This window comes from Cervus elaphus, chromosome 16, assembly GCF_910594005.1.
Source record: "Cervus elaphus chromosome 16, mCerEla1.1, whole genome shotgun sequence".
Lineage (NCBI taxonomy): Eukaryota > Metazoa > Chordata > Mammalia > Artiodactyla > Cervidae > Cervus > Cervus elaphus.
This window is the reverse complement of record NC_057830.1, coordinates 9,442,373-9,451,670: the sequence shown is the minus strand read 5'-3', so window position 1 is coordinate 9,451,670 and position 9,298 is coordinate 9,442,373.

Genomic DNA, 9,298 nt, shown 5'->3' with positions numbered 1-9,298 from the left:
GCCCACTGCAAAAAAACCTTTTCCCTAGAAACATTTGTCGAAAACAATTATAGTCAATTCTTTAACTTTCTGGCTTCCTAAAGTGGTAGATAATAGTTAGACCAAATAACAGATAAATCAAAAGAAAATAAATTTAATAGGAGAATCTAGGGGATGATATGTGCACTGGGGCTTTGAAAAACTCTGACATTACATTAAAATTCAGCCGCTTTTTTTTTTTTGCAGAAATTCACAAGCTTATCCTAAAATTCACATAGAAATGAAAGGAACTGAGAGTGGCCAAAACAACTTTGAAAAAAAAAAGTTGGAAGACTCACACTTACCAATTTCAAAACTTAATACAAAGCTACAATAATCAAAGGCAATGTGGTATTGGCATAAGAAGAGACATATAGATCAACGGTATAGAATTGAGAGCTCAGAAATAAATTATGGTAATCTACGGTCAATTGATTTCCAATATGGTGCCAACAAATTTCAATGGGGAAAGAATAGTCTTTTCAATAAATGGTACAGGGATAACTGGTCATCCATATGCATAAAAATGAAATTGGATCCCAACTTCACACCATATACAAAAATTAACTCAAAATGGATCAAAAAAAAAAAAAAACCACAATGGCTAAACTTATAAGACTCTTAGAAAACATAAATGTAAAATTTTATGATTTTTGATTAAGCAGTATTTTCTTAGATAAAACATCTACTGCTAAGCAACCAATGGGGAAAATAACAGATAAATTAGATTTCATCAGAATTTGAAACTTTTATGCTTCAAAATAGATGATCAAGAAATTAAAAAGACAACCCACAGAATGGGAGGAAAATTTGCAAAATATGTGATAATTGTATATCTGATAACTGTTTTATGTCCAGACTATATGAATAACTTCTACAATTCAAAAATAAAAAGACAAATAAACCAATTTAAATTAACCTAAAAGGTAAAGGGTGTGAATAGGCATTTCTCCAAAGAAGAGAAATACAAATAAAAACCACACCAAGATTCCATTCTACACTCACCAGAATGGCCATAATTTAAAAGATAGACATGAACTTCCCTGATGGTCCAGGGGTTAAGACTCTATACTTCCACTGCAGAAGGTGCAGGTTCAATCCATGGTCAGGGAAGTTTCACATGCCACACGATGCAGTCCAAAAAAAATTAATATAAAGACAGACAATAAAAGGTGATGACAAGGATGTGGAACGATTGGAACCGTCATGCATGCTGGAAGTAATGTATGATGGAACAGCGATCTTGAAAAATAGTTTATCAGTTCCTCAAAGAGTTAAACACAGAGTTCATATGACTCAGCAATTATACTTCTAGGTATATATTGTAGAGAATTGGAAATATGTGTTCACACAAAAAACTTGTACATTTATGTTCAGCCTTATTCATAATATTCAACGTTCATAATATCTAGGAAGTGGAAACAACCCAGATGGCCAACAAAGGTGAGTGGATAGGGAAAAAATGTCATATATCCACACAGTGGAGTATTATTCAGCCACGAACAAGAAATGATATACTGTTACTTTCTACACTGTGGATGAATCTTGAAAATATTATATGCTAAATGAAAGAAGCCAGACAAGAAAGACCAGATCCCATTTATATGAAATGTCAGATTAGGCAAATCCATAGAGATAGAAAGTATGTTTAGTGGTTGCCAGGAGCTGAGAGGGAGGGAACAATGGGGAACGACAGCTTACTGAACGCCAGTGTTCTTCTTGGAGAGATGAAAACATTCTGGGATTAGACAGTGCTGACGCTTGTAAACTTATGAATGTATTAAAAACCAGTAAATTTTATGATGTGTGAATTATATCTCAATAAAAATGTATAGTATTTGATATGACATATCAGTTTTAACCAAAGATCTAGAGGGGAAAATGTTACTTGTAAGTGGATATTACACAGAAATTACAAAAATCCTATGCTCTAAAAACTGGGAATTTTAATGAATTTATTTTATAAGAATATATCTTCCCCAAATGGACTAAAAAGAAAAAAAGAAAATGTGCATAGACTTAAAACCATAACTGAATTTGAGATGGTTGTCAAAGAACTGTACCAAAAAGGCATTAAATCTATATTTTGTCATCAGTAGATCTTTCAGACTCAAGTCTGATAACACTTATACACATATATAGAAAAAAACTAATAACCAGTCATGCTGTGGGTTATGGATATAAAGTTTCTTTTAAAAAAATAAAAGAGTAATTGGATCCAGATGTACATTTAAAAAATAATACACAACCACCAAATAAGACTCATTATGAGAATGAAAGGTCAAGTCAATATTAAAAATCCACTATTATAACCAAATCATATTAATGTCAAAGATAGAAAACCATATGAAGTTTTTTACATACCAAAGATAATACTTATGCAACTTGAATTTTTAAAGCATACATCAAATCAGCATGATGCTTAGTGGTAAGGCAGTAGAAACACTATAATTAAAATCCAAAGAAGAAAAGGCGTTAACCATCAATGTTACTTAACTTCACTATAAAGTGACTGCCTAGGCAACTAGATGATAAACTGTAACAAAAACATGGGTGATATTCAAAATATTTAACAAGGATTTTAGTAACATAACACATAAATTCATTAAAAATATTTAAATGTAGTCCTTTTTATTCTCCAAGGAAACTGAAGTATATTCATAAAATTGCTCTCCAATTAAAAGAGATTATAGTTAAAATTGTTCATCAAATCATTCTAAGAATTTCCAAATCATTTTTTAGTTTTTAGAAACTGTTGGTGTAACTTTTAAGAATATAGCTTTCCTAATTATATGATAATCTCTCCAAACTATAATCTGACACATGAATCACACCAAAATCTTTCAACAATTTACCATTAATTGGTAGTCAGTGAGTGACTTGGGAAATGCATGTCTCTTAAGGTCCAAAATATTGTTCATAGTGCTGAGTCATCTCTCAGCTTCTGTTGAGCTTCTAGCAATTAACCTGGAATTTTTATATCCCTTGAAATATTTGGATTTTTATATATTTAATTTTTATTATCAAAATTGTTTACTTATTATAACATTGTATTTAATCACAATAATCATTTATTTATGTTCATTTACTTTCAATCAATGGCTTTTCATAAATACTATTGCATTTATAAGCATAATATATGAACATACATGAAATATAGTGTTTATGAACACAAATAATGGCCAAGGCAATATTAATAACTTAATAAATGAAAGGCCATGTTTTATTAAAGAAAGATAAAATAAAAACAAAAATTATTATTTGTTTTCCTTTTAGTCATTAAACAACAAATATATTCCTGATAATCTATCCATTTAATATATTTTTCTCTGAATTAAAACTTTATTTAAAAGGGTATACTTTTAAAATTTCTGCAAAATCTCCATTTTCTTCTGGTTTTATATGTTCAAACATTTTTAATTTGGGGGCACTAATTGTACTCTATGCTCAATAAAGCTTTCTATTAAGCTAAATATATTTTTGATGTCTTAATAAATTAGCTTAAAGTAAAATATCCTGTTTAAAATGGATAATTTTTAAATTATTTGCTTCTATTACATAATTTTTGCTCAAATGATAAATCTGACATAATTTTTTAAACTGCTTTTGTAATTATAGCATCATAGCCCAAGCATTCTACTTTTTATTGTCTAAATTGCCAAATTTTCAGTTATAAATTTTTCCTGATGTTGTTTGATGCATAGTGATAAATTAAGAAAACATTTATAATTACTTACTTGCTTTATGCATTTTATTGCATCATTCTGGGATAATTAAATTCAGTGACTTGGATAGTGCCAAACTGAAACATCCAAAAATTTTCCTAAATTTTGGCTGAAACTGCAGACACTCTCCCTAGCTATTCACAGGCAGTGTTTGTGTAAAATCCAATAAGATTTTCATGGAAATAGTTCCATTGAAACCATTTTTCTCATTAACAACAATAAATTTTGATAAATTATTTCAGATGTTGTTACTTTCTGTTTCATGAGATCAACAAAAACCATTAAATTATCTCCAAAGTCTTGAGTTTCACATTTTAAGTAAATTATTAAAACTATTTTATATGGAACAATTGAAGCTACATCAATAATAATTGAAATTTTACTGCTTTGATTTATATATTTTCCAAAAAGTTATTTCCTCATATCAGTAGATAAATATTTGGCAACAAGCAAGTCCATAAATTTAGACTGCTATGATAAGCCCATGTAAGCAATACTAATATTGCTTTTTTTTTGAAGAACAAACTTTTAAAAGTATTTTATATTTGACAATGGGAAGACTGATGCTGAAACTGAAGCTCCAATACTTTGGCCACCTGATGTGAAGAGCCGACTCATTGGAAAAGACCCCGGTGCTGGGAAAGATTGAGGGCAGGAGGAGAAAGAGGCAACAGAGGATGAGACGGTTGGATGGCATCACTGACTTAATGGACATGAGTTTGAGCAAGCTCCAGGAGATGGTGAAGGACAGACAAACCCATGCAGTCCATGGTATCCCAAAGAGTTGGATACAACTGAGCAACTGAACAACAATTATTTTTAACCTTTTGAGTGGAATTTTCTAGGTGCTTTTCATTTGTTTTATCAATATTCTGATCATTTTTTTCTGGAAGTTTTTATACTGCTAATGTTTTTACTTGAAACTGATTTAAAATGTACGTATAATTTTCCTCATTGATGAGAGAAATTTTTCTTTATTTAAACCATCAGTTTTAACAGAATGTAACTGCCATTTTGATGAAACATGGACCTATAATTAATTGCATACAAATTTTGCACTCATTATTTGAGTCACATGTACACACTGACTATAAAAAGTCACTCATTATTTTTACTGAAGTAACTGGGTTGTTTTCATTTCACATATATACAGGTTATTTATTTTGCATTGTTTCTACACTGTTTCAAAAGATATCCTGGGTTCTGGTTTGTACATAACAGTAAGAAGCTATTCCTGGCAGAGTTCATTATTAAATAGCATTTCTTCTCTATTCTTCCACAGTCATAAGATTTATGTTTACAATATTCAAAAAGAACATTAAAAAATGTATCCAAACTCTGCTGTATCTTCATTCTGGATTTCATCTTTGATATTTTATTATAAATCCTTAAATTTATAAACATCAGAATATTATACAATTACTACTTACACAAAGAATTACAGCACATTAACTATAAAACGAAAGTATAAACTAAACTCAGTATTTAGTCCTTAGACGCTCAGTTGTGTCCATGTCTCCCGCCTGCCAATGCAGGAGATGCAAGAGACATGGGTTCAGTCCCTAGGTGGGGAAGAGCCCCTGGAGTAGGAAATGGCACCCCATTCCAGTATTCTTGCCTGGAAAATTCTGCAGGCAGAAGAGCCTAGCAGGCTACAGTCCCTGGGGCCGCAAAACGTCAGACACAACTGAGCAACTGAGCACCGAGTAAGTTGTGAATTTTCCCAAAGCAGTGGTTTTCAGTCTTTTTGGTCTCATAATCATTTCACAGTGTGAAGAATTACTTCAGATAGCTCTAGATCTTTTGTTTATAGCAGTTACATCTATTGATACTTACACTATTAGACGTTATAACTGAGAATTTTTAATTTTGTTCTTATTCAGTTAAAAATCACAATACTAAGCCTATTAAATATTAACATAAATAACATTTTTGTGAAAATTACTTTATTTTCCAAATGGAAAAAATAGTGGAAAAGCACCATTGTTTTACATTTTTCAAATCTCTTTAATGTCTGGCTTAATAGAATTCAGCTGGGCTCTGAAATCTGCTTCTGCATTTAATCTCTTGATATCACACATCACGTAGCCTCAGGAAAACTCCACTTACACTCCTGGGAGAATGACTGTGAAAAAGACAAAGATGTCTTGGTATTATTCTTGAAAGTTCTGTAAAGACACCCTGAAGTGGGTCTGAGAGACTCCCCCAGAGGTCAACAACCCACAGGTTGAGAACCACTGTCCTATAGATTGTCCTAAAGTATGTGCCATGAAGCCATGCTGCCTTCTATGAAATGGGCCAAGCTGCCTGGAAATGCTGCAAAAGTGCTCAGACGTCATTCTGATGGGAAGTTCATTTATTGGCAGTTGTTACATGCTACCATCATTAGCTTGAACTAACGGATTTATATTAGGACCCAAATTATTAACTCATTTTGCTGTAACTTGCTGCTGCCCACGTGTGCTCAGTCATGTCCAAATCTTTGTGACCCCATGGACTGTAGCCCACCAGGCTCCTCCATTCATGGGATTTTCCAGACAAGAATACTGGAGTGGGTTGCCATGCCCTCCTTCAGGGGATCTTACCCACTCAGGGATGGAACCTGCATCTCCTGCATTACAGGCGAATTCTTTACCAATGAGACACCAGGAAAGTCCACCTTGTCCCTACTGGTACACTATTTACCAACTAGTATGGAAACTTTTCAAAATTTAAAGACCGGTAAATCACATTGGTAAGTACCATGGAATATCAGCTTTGTTGAGACTATAATATTTTAAATGGAGAGTTATATGAATAATTGTCATTATTTGTCAGTGAGGTATTGACAGAAGAAAGCCAAGAAGATTAAAAAAAAAAAGTTCAAAGTAATTAGGGCACTTAGTAAAAGAAAAAAAAATCTATTGCAAAATAAAAATGTATATGTTTGTTTATCAACATCTGTATCTAGCTTAACTATATAGCAAGGATATTCAAACTTAATAAAAAAATATGCAGAACATGTATGAAGAAGAAATTTGACTCTGAATATAAAAGGAGATACGGTATTGTCCTAGATGAAAGGGTTTGATAATGTAGCTCTCCCCAAGTTAATCTATATATTTAATATTATCTCTATCAAAATAATGCTATTATTTTTGAAATTGATAAAATTATTTTAAAGATTTTCGTATAGTATTAAATTTGATTTTTTAAAATGTAGGAATAGCAAAACAAAATCTGGAAAAAAGGGTAGGGCAAAGAATATTGGGTTTGTTTTATTAAATGTTAACATGTGTTAAACATTTGCAGAATGAAAATAATGTGGTTTTAAGACCAAATAAATAGACACATTAATGAAACAGAATAGAAAGTTCCCAAAAGACCCAAGGTGTATACCAGTTTAATATGTAACAAGGAGAGCATCTCAAATTCAAAGGAAAAAATTATTCTTCAATGAACAGTGGTACAACTGGCTAGCCACTTTGAAAAAAATAAGTTGAATGCCTAGCTCTCATCAAGTCGCTGCTGTTGTTTAGTCACTAAGTTGTGTCTGACTCTTGCGGCCCCCTGGACTGTAGTCTGCCAGGCTCCTTTGTCCGTGGGATTTCCCAGGCAAGAAAACTGGAATGGGTTGCCATTTACTTCTCCAGGGGATCTTCCCAACCCAGGGATCAAACCCGCATCTCCTGCATTGGCAGGCGGATTCTTTACCAATGAGTCTCCAGGGAAGCCCAAACACCAAAGCAAATCCCAGTAGCATTAAAGATTTAACTATCAGTGAGATATTCATAGAGTAATTAGACAAAAATAAAGAGAAATATAGAATCCTGAAATAGTACAAACTCTCCAAAGCATAGGAAAAAAAAAAAGATTTGATCACATAATGCAAAACTGCATAAAAATAATGAAAAAGGAAAAAAAAGAAAGAACAAAATAATCAATAATAAAGCTGACAACTCCAACAGAAAAGTAGACAGGAGCATATTTATGAATAAACACAGGTGTCCAGCAAGCACAAAAAAGAAGCTCAACTCAGTTGTAATCAAAGAATAAACGTAAAAACAGCATATCAGTTTTCACCTATCACATTAGTCAAGAGTAAAAAGAATCATGCCAACAATTGGTTAGTGTATCGAGAAAGGGAAGTGTAAGCTGGAGCAATAGCTTTGGATAGGATGGAAGTAGATTTGGAAGTGTTTGGTTAAGTTCTTAAAACACCCCATAAACTTTGATGCAGCAGTTCCATTTTTAAGGAAATATTCAGGAAGTTTCCTAACAAAGGATCTCCTAGAAGCTCTTCATAATATTGTCTCTATCAGTAAAAATATCAGAAACACCTAACTGGTCAATAATAAGAATTTGCTCTATTCATATATGCCATATAATAAGGGTATGGTATATTCATATGATGAACTATTATGCTATCATTAAATATGTTATAAATACATATTTATTGACTTGGAGACAGGTTGGTGATACAGATATAAAAAGCACCATCCCAGGCAGCACAAAGACTCTGATTTCATTGTTCTGAAAGGTTATTATTCTCATGTCTGTATTATATAGAAATGTAGAAAGTGTCAGGCTTTATAGTAATGACACTCATTAGCTTTTGTGGTAAGCTTAAAGATGATTTTACTTTTTTGCTGTTTGGGCTGATGTATAATTTTTTCAACACTAGACATGACTTTCACCAATAATAAGTATTTTTAAATCTTGCTTAGGCTGCTACCCAACTAAGTTTGGTCTTTAATAATACTTCGGATACGTACGGTCTGTCAGCTCCACATGTGGGGAAATGGAGGGCATTGTTCACGAAAGGACTAAATGAGGCTTTGGGAGACTGTGTTGTTGGCCAGTATTGATGGTATAAACGTGCTAGGAGAGGAGATTCCCAAGCCACCTGGCTGCTGGGTGCTAGAGCCCAAGTGTATCCTCCTCAGGCTGGAGACAGAACACCCTGGGAATCCCAGACTCCGAGACAGGTAGGAGTGATCTGTGTGTTGAGTTGCTCCATCTCATGGACCTGTGACTTCTATCCCTTCTACCAGAAGACCAGACATCAGTCCCCCAGAGCATGGGCTCTGCACACCACTCTGGTTGCATTCTCTGTTTTCGTGATGACCAACCTCCATTCCCTTTCAGATCCCGCAGAGCCACTGAGAAGGGCAGATGTGAGCATGCGCAGTTCACCCGTCACATCTTCCACCCTCACCAAGCCCTTTGCACAGAACACAGCCAAGTGACTTCAGCTCAGTTCAGTTCAGTTGTTCAGTCCTATTCAAAGCTCTTTGTGACCCCATGGACTGCAGCACGCCAGGCCTCCCTATCCATCACCAGCTCCCGGAGTTTACTCAGACTCATGTTCATCAAGTCGGTGATGCCATCCACCCATCTCATCCTCTGTCGTCCCCTTTTCCTTGCGCCCTCAATCTTTCCCAGCATCGGGGTCTTTTCAAATGAGCCAGTTCTTCCGATCAGGTGGCCAAAGTATTGGAGTTTCAGCTTCAGTACCAGTCCTTCCAATGAATATTCAGGACTGATCACCTTTAGGATGGACTGGTTGGATCTCC